Source organism: Cydia strobilella, chromosome 6 (genome assembly GCF_947568885.1).
Source record: "Cydia strobilella chromosome 6, ilCydStro3.1, whole genome shotgun sequence".
Lineage (NCBI taxonomy): Eukaryota > Metazoa > Arthropoda > Insecta > Lepidoptera > Tortricidae > Cydia > Cydia strobilella.
Genome location: NC_086046.1, coordinates 16,120,239 through 16,143,339, shown reverse-complemented (window position 1 = coordinate 16,143,339; position 23,101 = coordinate 16,120,239). Strand labels below are relative to the sequence as shown.

The following is a 23,101-nucleotide window of genomic DNA, read 5'->3' as shown; positions in this document are numbered from 1 at the left end:
AACCTTTGGTAACATAACAACAGTTACAGTACAGAGCGCTGGTGGCCTAGCGGTAAGAGCGTGCGACTTGCAATCCGGAGGTCGTGGGTTCAAACCCCGGCTCGTACCAATGAGTTTTTCGGAACTTATGTACGAAATATCATTTGATATTTACCAGTCGTTTTTCGGTGAAGGAAAACATCGTGAGGAAACCGGACTAATCCCGACAAGGCCTAGTTTCCCCCCTGGGTTGGACGGTCAGATGGCAGTCGTAAAAACTAGTGCCTACGCCAATTCTTGGGATTAGTTGCCAAGCGGACCCCAGGCTCCCATGGAGCCGTGGCAAAATGCCGGGACAACGCGAGGAAGATGATGGTAACATAACAACAGTTCGAAACAGATTATCGGATATGTACAGTCGCCATCAGATATATCGGAGCGCCCGAGGTGCTCACAAATATCTGAACACGCCTCTATTGTCAAGGCGTTAGAGTGCGTGTTCAGATATTTTACCTCGGGCGCTCTGATATATCTGATGGCGACTGTACAAAAAATTGTAGGAGGGGTCTAAAGGGGCCCACTGACTATCAGTCAGTTGTCATTGTCAGTTGTTCGGAACTGTCAAATGATGATGTCTAACTGACAGTCCGGCGGATTGATAGTCAGTGGGTCCCTTTAGAAGTATAAAACATTTATTTTTATTACCAATAGTTAGTACCAGTATGAATTTCGAGAGCGGCCTTTGAACTAAGTATAAAAAAATTATTTTATTTTGACAATATCTTGCTCGCGCACTACGTGTGCCTAGGTATTTCATGGATGTATTGGTGCTTGCCATCAGGCTAGCATCGCATCAGCAATGAATGTCAAAAAGAGATCGAGGTAATGTCGATCAATCTGTGCCAATCTAAAGCCGAATGGCTTTCCGGGTCAAGTGCAATTATACTGATGCGAATCCGCACACCGCTCTGGAGGCCTATTCTGATTTAAAAATTAGCTATGGTTTTGATCTTGTTTTGATAGGACCCTAACGATCGTTCGATCAAGGTCAAGGTAAGTGAAGACCTCTAAATTAGAAATAAAAATATAATATCTGTTGATGAGCACAGATATTTGTTCCTGAGTCATGGGTGTATTTAAGTATTATACATATACAGGGTGTCTCATTTAAATCGGTCAGTATGGGAAAATCTGAAACTATAAGACATACGAAGATCTGTTCATAGGAACCATGTCATCGATTTTAATATGAAGAAAAACTGCATTCATACATTTAAGAAAACCTGTACTCAGCTCGGGAATCGAACCCGGTTGTTTAAATAGTGTAAGTTATTTTTTTCAAAACAACCGGGTTCGATTCCCGAGCTGAGTACAGGTTTTCTTAAATGTATGAATGCAGTTTTACTTCATATTAAAATCGATGACATGGTTCCTACGAACAGATCTTCGCATGTCTTATAGTTTCAGATTTTCCCATACTGACCGATTTAAATGAGACACCCTGTACATCGTTGTCTGAGTACCCTCCTTGCCTCAAGCCTCCTTGGGCTTACCGTGGGACTTAGTCAATCTGTGTGATAATGTCCTATAATATTTATTTATTTATTTATATCTAGAAGTTGTTGTTGTTGCAGCGATATTTCCGAGACTACTATATGTATAAAGATGCACCCTCTACGTAGTGTACGTGTCTAATGCATCGCGAAGCCACGTCTGATTAACGCAGCTATGATGCATCGCCGACATTCATTATGATTTTATTCATACTTGGGTTTATTAACCCGCCGCGCCGGAGCGAAGTGGCTTTACGATGTTAAGGTTTTATAGTGATTAGTGTAATAATTAAAATACGATAGTCATGATTAATAAATAGGTAATACAGACAGCATCAAAAGTAACTAATATTGATGCTGACCGTACATGGCAACACGATTAAAATCATTGTAGAGCATAATATCAACAATCGGTTAAGCTTTTCACTTCTAAATAGGAATGTATTTTCCTGAAATGCAATTTGGTCAAAACGATGAGTCCCACCTAACTAGAAATAGGCTATTTTCAAAATGAAGCAATTAGGTACGCAATTTGAGCTTGACAGTATCAAATCAGTATATGTGACGTTTTCAAGCAAAAGGTACCACATTGTCGCTTGCCATAAGGACGCTCTGACAGGTTTTTAGTATAAAGATACAAGCAATTTTCGTCCTTATGGTAAGCGACAATGTGGTACCTTTTGATTGAAAACGTCACATATTTTCATATAACATTTTAACAGAAGTTACCGGGGATGATTTATATTTAACATTTGATTTTAGGTTTTCGAAAGAAACACACAGTTTATATATTCACTGCCATCGACCCGCTAGGCCGGTTCTCTGTTCGTAGGCACTTTTCGTTACGTACGGATTTTCCCATGTTATCGGCTACGCTCGTAGCGCGTAGCACTGAATGTAATAAAACTACTTATGCAACATTACTCAGCTACGTGTCCGTTACTTAGCGTAAATAAATCTTGCTAAACCGATCTTGAGCACTATTGAACGCCCAAAACTCACACATAACCTCACCGTACAAACTCCATCTTTTTCTTCAGTAACTAGTCGCCTTAGGTAAACATTTCCCCTTGACACCAGCACCGAGCGAAACTAAGTTAAATGGCCGACGCCTCGGCAAAGGTTCGGCGTCAGAACTCTTGTACTTTTAAAAAGTTCCGCTCGAGGATGCAGTAAACTCATTAACCTGAGTGCAGGCTTATTAGACGAGCTGTACTGTGTACTACAAGGGGTTACGAGCAAGTAGTAAAGTATTACATGGGTACATAGCATGGTACAACAAGAAGTTGGTAGTTTGTGTAGGTTCTAGTAAACCTTTTTCATACACACATGGTCAGTTACCGCGTAAGGTACTACCTAGTATTTACAAGGAATATAGCTATATCTATGGGCATGCTAGTGATACTTACATCAACGCTATTGCATGGATGTAGGTATGGTCGATGTCAACGATCATTGCCCACCTTTTAATTCGGTTTAAGTGGAGTATGTCATATTCTTATGAGGTCACTTTCGAGTTAGGTCACATTCTGAGGACGTCACTTTCTGAGCACGTCACGTTCTGAGTTTGTCACTTTCTGATATCATGTCATTCTGAGGACGTCCTCAGAATGTGACGTTCTCAGAAAGTGACGTACCTACTCAGAATGTCACCAACTCAGAAGGTGACGTCCTCAGAAAGTGACGGACTCAAAATGTGACGTCCTCAGAATGTGACCTAACTCGAAAGTAACCTCCTAAGAATGTGACATACTCCGCCTAAACTAGGCGTGGCTAACTCCGCGATTTCGTGGCGTCGCTACAAATACATGCGGCCCACACCAATTTTGGTGTCTAGTTAGCCGCGCACCACTACAGAACGGGCGCCTGTTCGCGCTTGCGCCACCTAGCGGCCATATTTGTCGTAATAGACGCGTTTTGTTAGAGAGTGAATCTTCTGTACCTAGTACTATTATTTATTCTGTGTGTATACCTTTAAGTCCCATTGATAATGGCACAACAATCGTTAGGAATGAACTCGAAAACGCAAAAATACTATCTATAGGTAGATTCGTTTCACGATAATAACGATTTTGATAGCGTAGAAGTTTGACGCTTAGAATAACACTTGCACCGCGTATGCTATCAAAATCGTTGCAGATTTGTCCTGGTCTAACTTGATAGTAATGTCCCTTTTGACACTGACAGATCAGTAAACAGATCGAATAACTAAAATTCGAATTGGCCTGTAAGATGTCTTCGTGTCATAATCCATCCGTGGCTGCTATTACGAAACTCAATGTTAATGCCGCACTTCAGTGGATATGCAGAAGTTGTAAATCATACTGCATCCGTATTCCGTGCTGCTACCTGAACATCTCGCTAGCTTCAGAGCACGTCTTATGATTGCGTTCTGGCTACTGGTAAGTGGTAACTAATTATAATTATTTTAAATTTTAATGGAAATTTATCGATCAAGAGATTATTTATAAAAGTACAATTTTCTTAAGAATTAGGACACAATACCACAGCGTGTTCATCGCTTATAATCAATGGCCTTAATTAACAATGAATCGGCAATATTCATTGCAGAGAAAAAAATACAGGCACGGCACTATAACAAAATAGGATCGGCACGTTATACCAAAAAAAATATAAATTAACTTTGCATGGATTGCACAGTCAGAATCCGTTAAAAGATCTTGAGCTTTCTAGCTTGATACATTTTTCCATAAGGAGATATTCTAGTCTTAAATATATACGGTAGTTCAAAAATGAAGTACTTTTTATCCTCGCTAACCCAGTGGCATGGGGTGCAGTAACTAAGTTACCCGGTTCATTTCTCAATTTTCCGGCCCCGTAGGATGGACGCTCGGCGGATAACCCTTTAGCTCGCGGCAACAGTGGCTGCTTGCTTTATTGCTTTTAATTATCGGTTAGCTAAGTATTAAGCGTATCTATAGACATTTATAATAATGACGGAATCATTAAAACAAAATAGAATATAATTATTTCAATCAATGGGATTCCATTAAAAATGTATTGACCTTGTTTTGTTTAACAACCTTTTATTCTTTGTCAGACACTACATAAAACATTTAAGTCCTTATAAAGTATTAAAATAGTACAAGAATAAATTAATTTCAAATTATTATGTTCATTATAATAATTATAATATTACAGCAAAAACATTTACATGTAAAATGTTGCCAAGACGAGATCATTTCAAAAAGTTATCAGACCTTTTATGTAGAGCCAAGCTTCTAAATCTACAAGCCCTAACATCACAAACTATACACTTTAGTCAAAATATTTATTTATTTATTTAAACTTTATTGCACAGTAAAAAATATACAGTTACAAAAGGCGGACTTAATGCCACAAAATATGTGGCTTAGTCAGATTTAAGTAGCTATGAAAATGACAAATCTTGTCAAAATTAAATCACAATCATTCTGGCACACTCGGTACAACTTTTAAATAAATAAAATACTGCCCAAGCACCATCTGTCCTCACACTTTAAATCTGGATCCGTTGCAGTCGCGGTCGCATCCGTTTCCTCGCATTATATTAAATTTTATTACAGCCTGGACTAAGTAATGGGAATATCGTGTAAGGAGCGGTCGCGGCCCCCGGGCGGGGGCCAGCGGGGGCCAGCGGGGCCTGCGGGGCCTGGAGAGGGCCGAGGTGATTAAAATTTCGGCTACCGTTGATGACACAACAGTATAGCAGAGTGGAAGGATTAATGTTGGGTTTATGACTGGATTACATTACTTTGTATCGAGCCAAGAGTGTTGTGATTCAATTTGTTGCGCCTGAGTACTTAGCCGACTATTTGGAATAGTGTTGGGGAGTATCAGGTATTTTTACACATTATTTTTTAATATTTAATGCATCAAATTCAGCAATAGGTATGTATGTTGGACTAGAACTTTTTTATTTATAGCTTTAACTAAGGTGTACTCGGGTAATTTCGAAAGGAAAAATACTTACAAATTGGATGATTCCGAAAAGGGACTTAAGTAGCTAGGGACATTATGAAATAGTATAGCAATAACAATAGAAAAGCGGCAAGAGAAAAATCCAAACAAAAAACTTGTCAACATTAGCAAAGAAAAACTATTCCATATTTGTGAAAGCGACGAAATCTACCTAAATTCGACGATAAAAACCGCTAAGAGCCTCTCTAAGAAGAATAAAGCTGAAACCAATGGTTTAGATATTTTCACAGACTCGTATCTAACTAAATCGCGTTAACGGAAAAGCAAACATATTCCGTAGGAATACAATTCATATCTGAAATCAAAGGCGTACTACGAAAGTGCGATTATATGAGAGAATCGCAATGTATTAATCCGAAGCCCGTGGAAGCAACTTTGCTCGTAAGCTATAAACGCTGTACAATTGTTTATCAATTGCCTACGTTACGAGTGTGTTCTGCCAAAATGTTTATTGTGATGGCTTGTTTAGGTTCATGGCAGTTCAATCATGTTGAAGATGCTTACGGTTAGTCTCAATTTGTATGAGATCTCAAATAGCGCACCAAGCGGGACGTTTTGGTAACTCAAACAGCAAGTGTAAATTTTTGCCACAAACTAATAAGTACGAGTATCCAAACGCGTCAACCCGACACGGTTCGTATTGTATTTCTCATAGTTTGCGCGAGTGTAAGTTACAATATAACATACGTAAATGTTTGAAAACGTAAACTGGATAGATAGTTAAGAGGAATGAGGACGATGTCACGTGACTGCATATGCTTACAAACGTAGTCCCCATTTTCCTCTGTGAATATCAACATTAAAGACAATATTTTTACGCAATGGTGTAGGCATATTAAACAACTTTGTTTTTTTCGTTTCTATTTTTTCTTTGTGACTTTATTAGTCTTAGTCTTCGAGTTAATAACTAATAAAGAACACAATTCCTATGTAAATATAATTGCTGCCACAGTATTTATTGCTAGACGTATTACAATTTATGATTAGCCAAACTAGTTAGAAGAAATGTTTAGAGAAGTTATAAAGAAAAAAAAACTAAGCCGCAATATAAATTAACCTCAATATATTGAGTTTACTTTAATTATTGCTGGAAGGAGTTGCCAGCCTTTAATTACTTTCCGATAAATCTCACGCAGCCGTTGATCTCTCAAGTGTGAAGGTTTATTTAAGGGCGGCGATATTTTTCCCCCGGCCCGGCTCACTTCGTTATATTTATTAAAACATCGCCCGAGATTACAAAGAACACGATATTTTTTACACTGTAAGATGTGAAAACCAATTAAGGAGATAAAAAGGGAATCCAGCGAGGTGCCTGCATTAATTTCTTTTTTGCGGGGATTATTTTAAAATTGCATTATATTCTTGTTAAGACGGGAGCTCCCAGTTAATGATAGCACTACCCCTTGCTTTTAATTGCCTCCGGCTATTGCGAGATGAGTAATCTCGAGAGGTGCTCGGCCGCTCTTCGAGATAAAACTTTTGCGACTTTCCAAATAAGAAAAGCGTTTACGGATTGTTACTTGCTGGGTTTACGCGCAAAATCTAAAGGAGTGCCTTTTTAAACACTCTTGGAGTAATGTTTGAAGTTTCGTTGAAGAAAATCATTATGGTGATTAACACGACTGGCAAGGGAAAATATAAAAAAGAGCCAGTCACGGATGTTTCAAAAGCCATTTAAAGGAATTACGTTTACAGGGCAAACACTGCTACTAAACAATTTAACATAAAAACAGGAAACATTTCCGATAAATACCTAATGCCGTAAAACAGACGTATAGTTTAAATGCATGTCGTGACCTACGTTGAAAGTAAGAAATCAAAATGACATGAAACAGAAATGGAAATGAAGAAATAACGTGGCCCACGCACAAACAACCTACGATAGTAGATAGGCATAATTCCGTCGGACGCTCGATTCGGGGGTGAACTTCAGAAAGTGTTCGCTAGAAGTGGTCGCGATTACAGCAAACTCGATATCGTGTATCTGCTGTTATGTAAAATTACCCCTATATCCGAACGCATAAGATACTTATCGATGGTAAACCTATGTTTGCTCGAAATACTCGTGATTATAACGTCGCAGTAACGCGTTTGCGTTTTTTGAATTTGTAATAGGCTTTATGTTTTGGGTGGTAAGGTTTAGTTGGTAGTTTTTTTAGGTTTGTACAGCACAGTCTCGATTTATTAGTCATCGATGGTGGCGCGATAGTGGTGCCAGGCGCGGGCGGCGCGCACGCATCCTCTGTCAACACTACCCTAATGAAAGGCAGTTATACAACGCACGTGATGCTAAATGTCGCTAGGACTCAGCAATTTATTGTAATTTGTGCGTATTTGTCATGTTATGAAAATTATGGCTCTATTGCATTCGCAGGAGATATCAGCTTGTTATTAATTGCCGCAAGCATAGCGGTAGTGAGAGTCTTAGTGGTACCTAAGCAATAATTTACTGATTAATATCACTATTTTCTTCTTCTTCGACCTAGCGTTTTCCCGGCCTAGCGCCAGGGTTCGCTTTCCTATTCAATCTTCTCCACTTTGCCCGGTCTTCGGCATCCTCAGGTGTGAGATTGTTCTCTTGCATGTCCGCTATCACGACGTCCAGCCAGCGCTTCTTAGGCCTACCGCGGCCGCGGGATCTAGGGACAGTAAGGTTGAGGCATCTGTTTCCGACGTAGTCCACCGGTCTGCAGGTTATATGGCCGTACCACTGGAGGCGACTTTCCTGCAGCTTATCCGCTACGTCACGGGTTCCGAGGCTGCCACGGATGTGTTCGTTACGTATGCGATCTAGTCGCGTAACGCCACACATCCATCGCAACACGTGTCACAACAGTGACGTGAAGCTGCTGGACATGTCTTCCGAGGACAGGGCAGGTTTCGACACCATATAGTAGGACTGGGCGGATTTAGCTTCACCGGTATCCTGGGGTCGCAGAGTACATCGGTTACTTCTCGCCATTTTGCCCAAGCAGCGTTTATTCGGGCTTGGACGTCGTGATCGATTTCACCAAATTCGTGCATCACGGACCCAAGGTATTTGAATTTATTCGTTTTCACGACAAATTCGTCTCCTACCTTTATGGGGTCGGGGTCCGTGCCGCCACATGCCACCAGTAGGTACCTACTCGGTTTTCGCAACATTTAGTTTCAGACCGCCGTTATCTAGCGCACCCTTGCATTGGTTCACTTTATGCTCCAGTTTCTGTTTGTCCTCATCTGTCAATGCAGTGTCGTCAGCGTACATCATAAGCCACGGAGATGGTTCGTGGACTTTGGAAGGGCTGAGCCTTGGTGAACGACATCTGTGATCGGAAATGGGTGAGTATCGCCAACGCATACTATGGGTTCCGAGTTGTGGTACATGTCTCGGATAATGTAGATTTATAGGTTTGTGGCACATTCTTCTCCTTCAAGGCTCACCAGATTACCTGGCGCGGTACGCAGTCGAAAGCCTTCTGATCCAGAAAAGCCATATGCAAAAGCTTTTCCTTTTCTCTGTAGGCCTCGACTAGCATTCTTAGGGAAAAGATAGGATCTACAGTGCCACAGTCAGGACGAAACCCATACTGACATTCCGAGACCGTGCACTCTTGCCGGAGCCTTGAGTCGACTACGCGCTCGAAGAGTTTCATGATGTGACTTAATACCTCGGTAGCTTCCACAGTCCTGTACACTACTTTTGTCTTTTAAATTGGCGTTATAATGCTCAATCCCCATCCCCGAGTTGGGCATCTTGCGGCTGGCGGTCAATATCACAATTTTATATAAAATAAGACATTTTTCTATTATTGCCCTTTAATTTAGAGTGTTTAATTTTTAACATAAAATAGAGTCCAAAAGGTATTTTAACTTAAATGTCCATAATAACATGAATTATACCAAAAAACCGGCCAAGTGCGAGTCGGACTCGCGTTCCAAGGGTTCCGTACATTACACAATTTAAACAATGTATTTTTTATGTGAATGTCTTTAAAAAACCCGTAGGAATAGGATCAAAAACTAAGTAATTAAGTCCGACTCACGCTTGACTGCACATTTCTAATAGGTTTTTTTCCGGTGATCTATTTTGTGTATTTTTTTCAAAATTTTTGACGCAGTAGTTTCAGAGATAAAAGGGGGGGGGGGGAATGGTAATTTTTTGCCTATTTTCTTGAATAACTTCTTAACTGTTTATCTTAAAATTATAAGAAAAATATATTTGAGATTCTCACAATGAGCTCTTTCATTTGATATATATACACACGATATAGTTTGGCATACTTTATTTTTAAATTTTCTCATTTACCCCATAAAAGTGGCCCCCGTGTTTAAAATTAATTTGTTTACGTTACATGTCCATCTTTGGGTCACAAACTTACATATGTGTACCAAATTTCACCTTAATTGGTCCAGTAGTTTCGGAGAAAATAGGCTGTGACAGACGGACAGACAGACAGACAGACGGACAGACAGACAGACAGACAGACGCACGAGTGATCCTATAAGGGTTCCGTTTTTTCCTTTTAGAATAGAATAGAATAAAATAGAATGAGATTTTATTCGTAAGCACAAACAAACAAGACATTACATAATACAAAAGAAAACATAAAATAAGATTAAAGTGTGGTTTACATATTTACTTTTAAATTATTTATGATTTAATTATTTTTGGCGACTGGTCTGGCCTAGTGGGTAGTGACCCTGCCTGTGAAGCCGATGGTCCTGGGTTCGAATCCCGGTAAGGGCATTTATTTGTGTGATGAGCACAGATATTTGTTCCTGAGTCTTGGGTGTTTTCTACGTATTTATGTATTTGTACATTATATATATCGTTGTCTGAGTACCCACAACACAAGCCTTCTTGAGCTTACTGTGGGACTTGGTCAATCTGTGTAAGAATGTCCTATAATATTTATTTATTTATTATAACTCCATTTAACAGTAACCTAACAAAATTTTATGATATCCAACCAAACAGCCATAAAGATAATTCGAGTTTGAATCAGATATTGCTTAATAGGTAGACTAAAAACAAAAACCCATCATCACTTTATTGCGACTCTACTCGTAGATTTATGATTGCTGTCATTATGCAGCCTGCATTTATACTTTATAGTTTCATCCGTAGAAAATATTCTGGCCATTAAATATTCAACCCTTTTATTTACATTTCGTTAATAGCGTTTAATGGGATTTTTATTTGTCTACGATTATGGATAGCAAGCTCTAGTCGTAGAATATCCGTTCTGACATAATCTACTTAGTATATAAGTATAGACTTAGTAAATATTTTAAAAAGGCACTTATGGTGGAGGTTTTGGCGTTATCACTTTAAAAGCAATTAAAAAGGCGAAAGTCTTCTTTTGCGCTTAAAATAAATTTATTAGAATGTAGATACCAAGAACACTGTATGTAATCGCAATTAAGATTTTCTTTTTATAATAAAATAAAACAAACAAAATTATTTATACCCACTTTAGTTAGTGTTAGTGCTACTGGGCATTTTCCGCAAATCGACAACCATTGTGCCTATTTTGCGTGAAACGAGGTAGCGCTACTCTAACCACCCCAGCTCCTCCATGAAGCCTAGCAATGTTTTCAGGTTGCTAACTGCCTCTTTTAGTGTGCACGAAGTCCCTAGATGGAGGATGGAGTATTTGCTCCTGTATACTTCTACCTGTTGGCAGTCTAGGAAAATGTGTTTTGTTGTTTCCTCTTCTTCCATGCACGCTCTGCACATGGGGCTGTCTATACACCCACCCGTAAGTATATATACACACTTTTACGTACGATTACAAAGTATAAATACACAGCATAAAAAACTTCCCACTAGTTAGTTTTACAAAGTAATTGAAACCTTATTTTATTACACCATGTGTACTTTATAGTCTTACACCCTAAACTTGCGCATTTCCTTATCGATACATATCACGAGAAGTAAAAATTAAGGCAGTACAATAAAAGGTTGCATTGCAGTAAAGCTAAAAGCAGCCAGGGCATTTTTTATAACTACCGTTTCAAGGTTTGTCATTTGTCCGTTATTAGGGTTCCGTACCTCAAAAGGAAAAAAACGGAACCCTTATAGGATAACTCGTGCGTCTGTCTGTCTGTCTGTCTGTCTGTCTGTCCGTCTGTTACAGCCTATTTTGTCCGAAACTACTGGACCAATTAAGTTGAAATTTGGTATACATATGTAAGTTTGTGACCCAAAGATGGACATGTAACGCAAACAAATGAATTTTAAACATGGGGGCCACTTTTGGGGGGTAAATGAGAAAATTAAAAAATAAAGTTTTTCAAACTATATCGTGTTATATAATATATCAAATGAAAGAGCTCATTGTGAGAATGTCAAATATATTTTTTTTACAATTTTAGGATAAACAATTTAGAAGTTTTATATTAAAGGAAAAAATGGAAAAAAAAGTTACACTTCAGGCAGGATTGCGGAGGTTGCGGGTTTAAATCCTGCCGGAAGTGTAACTTTTTCCATTTTTTCCTTTAATATAAAATTTGGAGTATCGCTCGCAGACGTATCTGCATGTTAAAAATTGAATTTAGAAGTTATTCAAGAAAATAGGCAAAAAATGACCATTCTTCCCTTTATTTCCGAAACTACTGGGTCTTCGGTTACCGCGATAGTTACTCATGAAATAAAACTATGAAAACGGATTATATCTTTACTTGAAAATAATTGTAGTGTATAACTAGCCTTATGAACCGATTTTGCATGTACAACCAGCCTTAAAGTTTATAGTCTATGATTGTTCATTATTATTCGTATGTGGGTATTTTTGCACTTTGTAATTTTTCCCCAGTCACCCGTTGACCACGAACGCTGTAAAGGGTTCGAAACGTCGGGATGTATTATAAATTCATTATACGCGATATAATCCGTTTTCATAGTTTTATTACTGGGTATAAAATTTTGAAAAAAATAAACAAAATAAATCTTTACCTATAGATTACAGGAAAACTTATTAGAAATTGCAGTCAAGCGTGAGTCGGATTTAATTACTTATTCTTTGATTCGACCCCTACGGGTTTTTTAAAGACATTTCACACTCACGTTTCACATAAAAATACATTGTTTAAATTGTGTAATATACGGAACCCTTGGAACGCGAGTCCGACTCGCACTTGGCCGGTTTTTTTTGTAAAACCCATCATAACTGTTTGACCCTTCATTGAAATTTGTATGAAATAAAGTAAGTTAAACTAAAGATTTAATAGTTTTTAGGATTCCGTAGCCAAAGGGTAAAAACGGGACCCTATTACTAAAACTCCGCTGTCTGTCTGTCCGTCTGTCAACAGGCTCTATCTCATGAACCGTGATAGCTAGATAGTTGAAATTTTCACAGATGATGTATTTCTGTTGCCGCTATAACAACAAATACTAAAAACAGAATAAAATAAATATTTAAGTGGGGCTCCTATACAACAAACGTGATTTTTTTGCCGTTTTTTGCGTAATCGTACGGAACCCTTCGTGCGCGAGTCCGACTCGCACCTGGCCGGTTTTGACAAGAGTGTAATACAATTACTTCACAAAGATGTTTAAAAATATCTAGGAGACAAAGATAAGCGTTGAACCTCGTTGTAGCTAACATTATTTGTTTTGTAATTTTTGTAATAAAATTGGCTGCAAAGAAAATTGTCTCTAAAATGTTACAGTTAAACACACCTAACTTGTCAGCAGAAAACGGTGCGAAATTCAAATTTTCTATATTAGAAAGTCAGCTCTTCGCGATTACATTTTTTTTAATTTACTAAGGAGTAAACGACAAGGTTGCTGCCAGAGTATAGTACCTCAACTTATTATAAGTAATATTTTTTACATTGTAAGCTGCTGATCTGTTTCGCCAAGCATGGTAAATTCTAATAAGGGTAAGTTTAACTACCCAATGATAGCAATGATCAGACCTTTAAGATAGCTTAAATCAGTAACGTAAGTTTGTACGCGATTAAGTCCTGTGTTAGTTTTAAAATCATGAGCTTAAGTCAGGTTGAAGAAGACAATCATTGGAGGAGGGACGACATCAGCGCGGTCATGGTTAGGTATAGTACATTATTGTCGAGGCTCGGAAGTAGCTACTTGCTGGCTGAGGATTTGTTTTAAACGGACGACCTTGGGAGTCCGTTTAATTGAATCCGAAGCCAGCAAGTAGCCTTCCAGCCGAGTCATATATAGTGCTTTTCTCAAAAATGGCGCAATAAATGCAAATATAATAGAAATATTTTACAGAAGCAACATTGTTATGCATATATTTTCACAGAAAAAAGTAAAAAGATTTGCTTTGCCGCCGTTTTATTTTTTTAATTAAAAATGGAAGTGTATTTTTATGCTGAAAATACGCCAACCTATTTGAGACACCTAAATAGTCGCGGTACCAACATTATAATAATAAGTACTGATCATCTGTTTGGCTGTATAATGGACCTATGCCTTCATTTGATATGGCCACTTCAACTTTTAAAAAGTTTGAAACTCGACAAATAATGGAATTTGTATGCAACATTGCAGTCCCGAAATCGAGACTGCAATGTTTTTAACTTTTTAATTTTTTGACTGACCATAAACTACGCACTTCGCGACCTACTTTTTAACCGGCAACGTCGACTTTGCCGTCCATTTTTGAGAAAAATAATTTTAATTAAATGTATCGTTGTTTTAACAATGCAAGTGCCTATATTATTATTTTTTAACCATAATATTTTTTTTACATTCCAAGCGTTTTCTTCTTCATGTAGTGGTTTGAAGTAAGCTGTGGTTGTTGGCACGATGAATGCTAATTACCAGTGGTATTTATGCAACTGCAGCAGTGGTGCCGTGACAGCGCGGCGACCGAATAAATCGTGACTGCGACTGCGGGCTTACCTGCATCTGGTGCATGCATTCAATGTTGACAAAGAAAATACCAAATGCGGATCAACCTAAAGACGGGTGTAAGGGTGTACTGTATGTATGCCAATGTAGCAATGAGGGATAATCATAAACTATAGGAGAAAGAAAAGATAATTTGTTCTTTAAGGACGAATGGAATAGCAAGGTAATTAACGTTAAAATAAAATATACACACTAATGACAGCAAAACGATTTTTTACTATCAATAGTAATTTGATATGTAATTTTAAGCAACATGTTCTAATGTAAGTAATTGTGAAAATAAACTATTGTGTCTCACAACAAGATGCTTTATCGTTTTATATAAAAGAGTGCATACACTGCACCGCGCGTGACGCCGCGTTTGTCGCGGGGATCCACGGATTAGCTTTATGCACTAGCGCCACTAATACGCCGCGTAAACTATCATGACATGACATCGTACAACAAAGACTTTACATTATTATTGATATTATGTTAGTAGAAACCACCGTCTTCATAGCTGTAAGATTCCAGAAAAAGAAAAAGTAATAGTTTTTCATTATGTTAAATAAAAAAGTTTCCTTACTCCACTCCAGAACTTCGTGAATTGTCTTTAAATGCATAGTCATATTTTGATCATAGTTGGGTCCGGTCAGCAGCTGGCACCACCGACAGGTTCAGTGTCACAGTAGGCTTGCACCAGGGATCGGCTTTAAGCCCTTACCTCTTCCTGCTAGTAATGGACGCACTGTCATCGGACATACAGGAGGAGGCACCTTGGTGTATGCTGTTTGCTGATGACATTGTGCTTGTAGGTGAAAACGAACTAGAGGTGCAGAGCAGACTTGAGAAATGGCGGCAAAAATTGGAGAATGTTGGCCTAAAGATCAGCAGATCTAAAACAGAACACATGTTCTGCGATTTTGGCGATCTCTCCAGTTTTGCTGCCATAGAACTCGATAGCGTTACATTGCCGGTCTGCTCCGACTTCAAGTACCTCGGTTCGCTCGTACAGTGCGATGGCGATATTGACCGCGACGTGAAAAACCGGATTAGCACAGGATGGATGAAATGGCGACAGGTTACGGGAACCATTTGTGACGCCCGTATGCCCCTTCGGTTGAAGGGTAAAATTTATAAAACGATCATAAGACCTGTCGTCATGTATGGATCAGAGTGTTGGGCCCTAAAGGTGAAGGATGAAAAGAGATTGCATGTAGCGGAGATGAGAATGTTAAGGTGGATGTGTGGCGTGACGAGAATGGATAGGATAAGGAATGAGTATATAAGAGGAAGCCTGAAAGTTGCACCCATAACAGAAAAAGTAAGGGCAAATCGCCTAGCATGGTACGGGCATGTGATGCGGAGGGATGAAAGTCATGTGACGAGAAAGGTATTAAGAATGAATGTGGAGGGAAGTACGAGGAGAGGAAAACCGAGGAAAAGGTGGATGGACTGTGTGAAAGATGATATGAAACTAACGCAAGTGAATGATGAGATGACGGGTGACAGAGATGTATGGAAGAAAAAGACATGCTGCGCCGACCCCAAGTGAATGGGACAAGGGCAAGCGAATGATGATGAGTTGGGTACCTGGGACGATATAAAACGTAATTTGAATGTGATTAAATTTTGACACAAAGCAGTGATTAACGCTCGCTAATCAAACCGTGTCGCCTAACTTCGCAAAATGTGAGTTTCATTACAAAGTTAAAGCGGCAAATTTTATAGCCGAAGCGTGCAAAACCAACATGGCAAAGCTTTCAAAATCCCTAAAATAACAAATAGAATTTCCCGCGTGCTGAGGGCGGAAGTGACGTGCGTTTGGGCGTCCGGACGCGCTGCCGATCGCCACATCCGGGGCTCGTGCTCGAGCCACGAGCCAGCTCGAGCCTTCCCGCCTCGAGCCAGGCACCGCCGGCCCCGTATTAATTGATTCCACAGATAAAGCTGGAATGCCATTCGCCGCTGGTGTCGCAGCAAACGTGACTCGTGTATTTTGACTGCAAATTCTGTGATTTAACGCTTGAGTGGTCGGGTTTTATTGCATGGCGTGCGCCAGATTTGCAAAGTAACATTTTTTTAACTAGTTCAGTGGAAAGTTTTACAATTGCTCTTTGTAGCGGAAATTTACCAAAACAAATAAAAATGCAGAAAAGAATATGCCACATTTCAAAGACTCACAAGTAGTCACGTGTATTTTGAACAAAACCTCTATAAGTCATTTGCGCCTACACCCTAATAAAAGTCCATTCCCATAAAACATAACGCCTCCCAATTTTAAAACAATCAAACCGCCCATGACTTGAAAGGAAATTTTTCCTCGTCCTTTGGAAATCATAACAACGCTCCCCCATAGAACACTCTAGAACATTTGAGAACAATCTATGTAATGAGCGCATAAAACAATGCCCCGGTAATTTACGAGCAGGAGCGGAGAAACTCGGACCTTTTCTAATTTTACATCGGTTTGATAAGGAAGCTTTTAAAATTAACGCTACGACTTAAGACATTTTAATTATGGTTAAATTCTTAGGCCTTTTCATCATACCAATGTTCTTGTTTTAAAAGTTAACAAAAAATATTTCAAAATTATATGTACTTGTAGATAGATTCACATAATTATACACATCATCTAGTTATAAGAAACTCGTATGGGTACTATAGGTACATAGTACTTGTTCTAATAGACATTATATTACCTATATTTCGTTTTTATTTGTCCAACATTTGTTTATTGTTTTTATCAGCCTTTCTTCAAATAAGAAACAAAGCCTAAAATCAAAGCACTCAATCCAAAATAAAAAAATATGCGTCTTAAATTAGGTAAAATAAGAATTTGTGTCGACAATAAAACGCAGCTGAGCCCCGATCAGAGCGATCGTGATAAACGACCGTGATGCTGCATTCCGGGGCAGCCATTAAAACATAAGACGATATGAGTGCTTATATAAATACCTAGATTTTTTAAAATTAAATGCCGTATTACCATAATGCCGTAAGGGATTCAAAAGGAGGTGCAAGCACGCACAATGCTAAAGCGGCCTAGCCTTTCAAAGATAGAATATACCTACTCAAGAAATTGGGACAGGTACCGCGGCGCCGTGCCCGTGCCCGATTATCTCAGAGGTAAGTAATAGTGTTAGTCGCGTAGGCTGAGGACACCTGTTCGATTCTGGCCTCGGCCACTGGAGGTCTTGGTCACATACCTCTAGTATATTATGACTCTATTTGGGTTCATAATCTAATAGTAGTGTTGTGACTTAAAAACACAAATTAAAATATTGTATACAATAATTTTTTTTCCTAGTTATATTTCTTTATTAAGTAAAATGCTTGAAACTTGTGAGTGTTGCCACCAAAATAGCGCATTCCTTTGGGCATTCAGTATAATGGTTATTAATTACTCAAGGCTCAAGAGACAAATGTGTTCTCATTGAAATCATTTAATCGATAATTTCGACGAGTATGATGATGATTATCATTATTGAAAAAAGTACCTAATCTGTAAACTGACTTTGTACATCTTAATAGTTTAAAATTTCTCATACCCATAACATCATAATATGTTCGAAATCACCGTTAACTCATAAAAAATACACATCAATGGCAAAATTAAAATAATTACCTCGTATCCCGGGCATGGCATCGTTCGTATCTTTACAAAAGTATACCCTACACCCTCAGATAAATACAAGCGTTCAAGTCACAGAGCGAGACAGCTTAATGTTGCCTAAATAAAATATAGCGACTGAGAACACGAGCCATATTGCCCCGGTGCAAAAGTTTTAAAAAGTTTTCTTTGCGGACCCATTACAAGTACAGCGCTGCGCTTGTGTGGGTGCGACACGCGGTCGATGGTCGGGATGTGTCAGAGACGGGCACGTGCTAATATAATGTAGTGTTCTAGTTTGCCGAAAGCCAATTTCAAACATTATCTGTTAGAAATTACTGGTAGCAAATGCTGGAAATTAGATTTAAAGCAGCACTGCAACATACGAATTTCAAGTCATTATGCTCTATATATAACCAATTTCACGTTGGATTTACAGTTGATTCTCAAACTTGGCGTAAAATAATCCATCTTTTTAATTTTTTTTAATTATCCCTTAAGTCTCCACGCATCAATACTCATCCATAGCTAATCAATCAAATTAGATCTGGAGCGCGTGACCTCTGACCCAGCTGCAGCTGTATGCGGTTACGCACACAACGGCGCAGCGTTCCCAACGAAAGTAGGTTTATTTCCATGAAAAAGTTTTGAAAATCGATGGCTTTAGCTCCTACGCTCGGAAACTTTCCCATCATATAACCATAAATACGCTCTGGGCCGTGTTATGCTCGCTACGTAGACATCGAGCTACTAGAGTTTTCTTGTAATATTCAGTAATATACGTTCTTGTTGTGAACGCTGTTTGAAATAAAGAACACGTTTTTTACGCTGTCGACTCAGGTTTTTCTTTTGCATATTTTATAAAGTTCTATTATTTGTAGGAAAAAAAACTTTATAGGAAATATTTTTACTTATTCCGTAAGTTAAGTATGTTTATAATTCTTTTTTAAATAATAATTCGCTTTAATTTAATGCACAATTAGTTCTAACAGTCGGGATTTTTCTGCAAATAAACTATTATTTAGATGAATATCCAATACGTGATATACTGAATTTATAATTAACGAGATAAACTGATATAATATAACTGCTTGATAACTAAAAGTAACAATGAAAAATAAATATAAGTAGGTAATACCATATCTACTGTAAAATCTAAACTGGTATTTATCGTAACTCAGCAAATCTTTTGTAGAACCAACTCATAAAACAAGTATCTCTCCTGCGCCCGATTGCGTGCGATTTTGCATATTCCAAGAAAGGTATATTAGTGAAGATTCATTTATTAAAGAATGTTCAGAGCGCTGCGGCCGCGCGCGCCATCTTGCGTATCGCTTTGATATATTATTGTTTATAAATAATGACTCCACGACCCTCCCAATTTAATTGTGGCGTATCCAAGAATGGCTTATTAAGCGGCCGGTTAATATTTCCTTATGGGGATGTAATTAATTTAGCTAGTCAGGTGCGACGCCCACGGCTGTCGGAGCGGCCATTATCCACCGCATTATTTTGTCGTGGCCAATTTGTTTGAAGCCTTTGACGGCCGAGGAGATTCACTTAATTAAGTCTCGATACGACTTTCCGACTTTGCTCCGATTTTGTTAATTTTGCTTCAGGTAATTTGAGATGTTTGCGAGTGACTTGGATAGAATCATCTTGCAGATATATTTTATCGTATTACTCAATTTGTCTTTATTAACAATATTGGAAATCTCAGACTTCCTCTACACAGATTTAAATAAGCACACGCAATTAAATGATCCTATCTCAAAACGGTATAGGTACCTACATAATTTCGTTCGGCATTAACAAAAATGGTCAACTAAATTTTAGCTCCTACGAGTAGATACTAACACTTGACCAACATTATTAGACCTTGTGGTTTCTAAGGTTGTTTCGTTTTTTGTTTTATGCATTTTACATTGTTCTAAACAGATCCGAGGAGTGGTCGAGTAAAAATGTAGCAGTGAATTATCTTGTATATTTTTTTACCTTTTGCTAATTAAGAAGCGGTTAATTTTTTTAGGGATCTGTATATATATACTATAAAATAAAAATAAAATCATTAATACCAAAATATTACTTTGCTGATCCGCGAAAAGATAACCTGCTAGTCAATCAGTGCTAACTCGTTATATACTTACGTACTTGCGTATTTTTTATAATTTGCCCTTTTATTTTAAATATGATTGTATTTAGTTTTATAGAATAGTATCTAATATAGACTACTATAAAAAACCGGCCAAGTGCGAGTCGCACTCGCGTTCCAAGGGTTCCGTACATTACACAATTTAAACAATGTATTTTTTATGTAAAATGTCTTTAAAAAACCCGCATAGGGGTCGGATCAAAAACTAAGTAATTAAGTCCGACTCACGCTTGACTGCACATTTCTAATAGGTTTTCCTGTCATTTATAGGTAAAGATCTATTTTGTATATTTTTTTCAAATTATTTGACCCAGCAGTTTCGGAGATAAAGGGGGGGATGGTAATGTTTTGCCTATTTTCTTAAATAACTTCTAAGCTGTTTATCTTAAAATTATAAAAAATATATATTTGAGATTCTAACAATGAGCTCTTTCATATGATATGTAACACGATATATTTAAAAAAACTTTATTTTTTAATTTTCTTATTTACTAAAAGTGTAAAAAATTATTAAAAGTGGCTCCCGTGTTTAAAATTCATTTGTTTACGTCTAATGTCCGTCTTTGGGTCACACTTACATATGTATACCAAATTTCAACTTAATTGGTCCAGTAGTTTCGGAGAAAATAGGCTGTGACAGACGGACAGACAGACAGACAGACGCACGAGTGATCCTATAAGAGTTCAGTTTTTTCCTTTTGAGGTACGGAATCCTAAAAATGCACTGCTTAAAAATTATAACAGAATATAATGAAAAATACACATAATGTGATGCTACTTTTATAAGATACATTTCTTCCAAATAATATTTTTTTTAAATACACTTAATTATTGCCGGCTGTGCTTTGTATAAATTTTATTTATTACATTGTTACACGTGCAATAAAACATGTGTGTTAGTATAACACTTTGAAAAAAAAAACAGAGGTAAACTTTCTTTGAAGAACAGTTGTAATAGATTTTACAGTACATATGGTGCTACTTAGCCGCATTACGAGCCCCGATGCAAAATAGTTCGTCTAGTTCCACACAACAATTTTGTTTAGTCTAATAAATTTTACACATGAAGATAGAATGACCCAGTAATGGGAACCGTAATATTAATGTTTAATCTAGTTTATTTAAACTGCATGAGACTCTTATTGTTTCAAAAATGTACTTTTCAAAAACGTTCTCCAAATCATAATAATTGTCCTCTCCTGTAGCACTGCTGCATGCATGGACTCGAAACAAAATTGTCAGTACATTGGTAGAGCCGTGTGGCTTTCCCTAGTAATAACCCTTTTCACATCTGTTATATTCCTTCCCGTCAAATAAAAAATAAAGAATCGTTATTTTTTTTCTTGGAGAATATTACCATATAAAATTAAACTACATTAGCTTAAGCATTAAATGTTAGTGATTTTTAAACTTAAACATTATTTTTGTACAAACGCGAGAACCTCAAAAAATGGTCTGACTAGACGAAAACATATGCATCGGGGCTCGTAGTGCGATAATTAGCACATTACGCAATTATGACGAAAATTTAAAGGGCCATATGTACTGAAAAACGTTGTACGATACATGTGCGAATACGTAATTCGCAACTGGTGTCGATTTAAAATACTCCCTTCGGTCGTGTTTTAATTTATCGCCACTTGTTTCGAATTTCCTATTTTTCGCACTTGAATCGTAATGCACTATTTCTACGTTGAAAATATTTACAATACAGTATAATACAAAAACTCTATTGCACACCTCAATAAAAGAAAACAATATAAAAAGAAAACAGAAACACAAGCAGAGGTAAACAATAGGCGTTCTTATCGCTAAAAAGCGATCTCTTCCAGACAAACTTTGGGTTACTATATTTAAAACGTTTAAACAACATACCTACATACAATACGTTGTAAATAAATACAGAGTTTTATTGAAATAAATAAAGTAAATTGTCTTACTGTTTATGTATGTTGTGTACAAAAAATAAGAAGCATACAAAAAATACATAAAGATTTAATTAAAAATCGCTTACGTCATCAAGTTAAACATCATTCGTACAAATCAAAAGCACAAGATTTCACCTGGGAAGCACCAGCATGGCTTCTTTATCCACTGAACACTGCAAACGCCCTCGTTCCGAAGTGGCATATGTAGTTGAACAATTGTAATTGGCAAGTTGAACTAGCGCGGGCGCCCAGAAGTTGTAGGCAAGGTCAAATTAGCGCCCTGACCTTCCGACTGCAGCCCTCTGCCCCTGGTCCAAGTAGTTGCGAACAACTGCCATAACTCCGTAGGTACTCCGAAACTGGGTGACAGTGTAAGCGGCCGTTGACTCCGTGAAAAAGTTCCCTTTAAATATCCACAAGTTTAGTTTAGCAACTCAAATTTAGTTTGGTAACAAACGGAGCAACAACAAGTCGCAACAAATCCGTTGGAAAGTTGCGCGCGAGTCGTTTTCAAGTTCAAACCCGGATACTTGCGGCGCTCGCGTGCACTGAACTTGCCGGAGCTGGAACTGTTATGAACCAATTATGTCTGTTTTTTTTTTTTTAGTGGGTCAAACAAGTTGAAGATAATTTTTATTACTACTGTTAAAAATCAATGATTAAGCACCATTGCTTGTTTTTTGCGTAAAATGTACCTGTGGATCATCGGAAGCAAAATAATTATAAATTTACCATTTTTTTTTATACCACGACGGTGGCAAACAAGCATACGGCCCGCCTGATGGTAAGCAGTCAGTGGTGGTGAGTCAGTAAACAAAGATTGGAAAATATCATACCAGAATATTCTACGGAGTCGCTACGGGCTAAGGCGTAGCTCCGTAGGCGACGCCAAAAGTTGACGCCAAGTACTTTGCTTGGCCGCATGAAGCCGATTGTATCGATTGAGCTTCGGTGTCCTCAATACAAGCTGACGTCTTGGCATCTCTTTATTCAATTTGAATATTAAGTAAAGAACCTACATTCATCTAATATGTTATGTTCTATAAA

At 37.9% G+C, this 23,101-nt stretch overlaps 1 protein-coding gene and 1 long non-coding RNA gene across 8 annotated transcripts in view; both read right to left on the bottom strand.

The window, feature by feature from the left end:
* The window catches only part of LOC134742440 (myelin transcription factor 1-like protein), a 302,896-nt gene that overhangs the window by 191,139 nt on the left and 88,656 nt on the right, over positions 1-23,101 (bottom strand). The window lies entirely within an intron of this gene.
* LOC134742565 (uncharacterized) lies at positions 45-22,848 on the bottom strand. Its single transcript, XR_010127949.1, has 2 exons — positions 22,787-22,848; positions 45-124 (listed from the first exon to the last, which is right to left on the bottom strand). It is a non-coding gene; the product is annotated as an uncharacterized LOC134742565 (long non-coding RNA).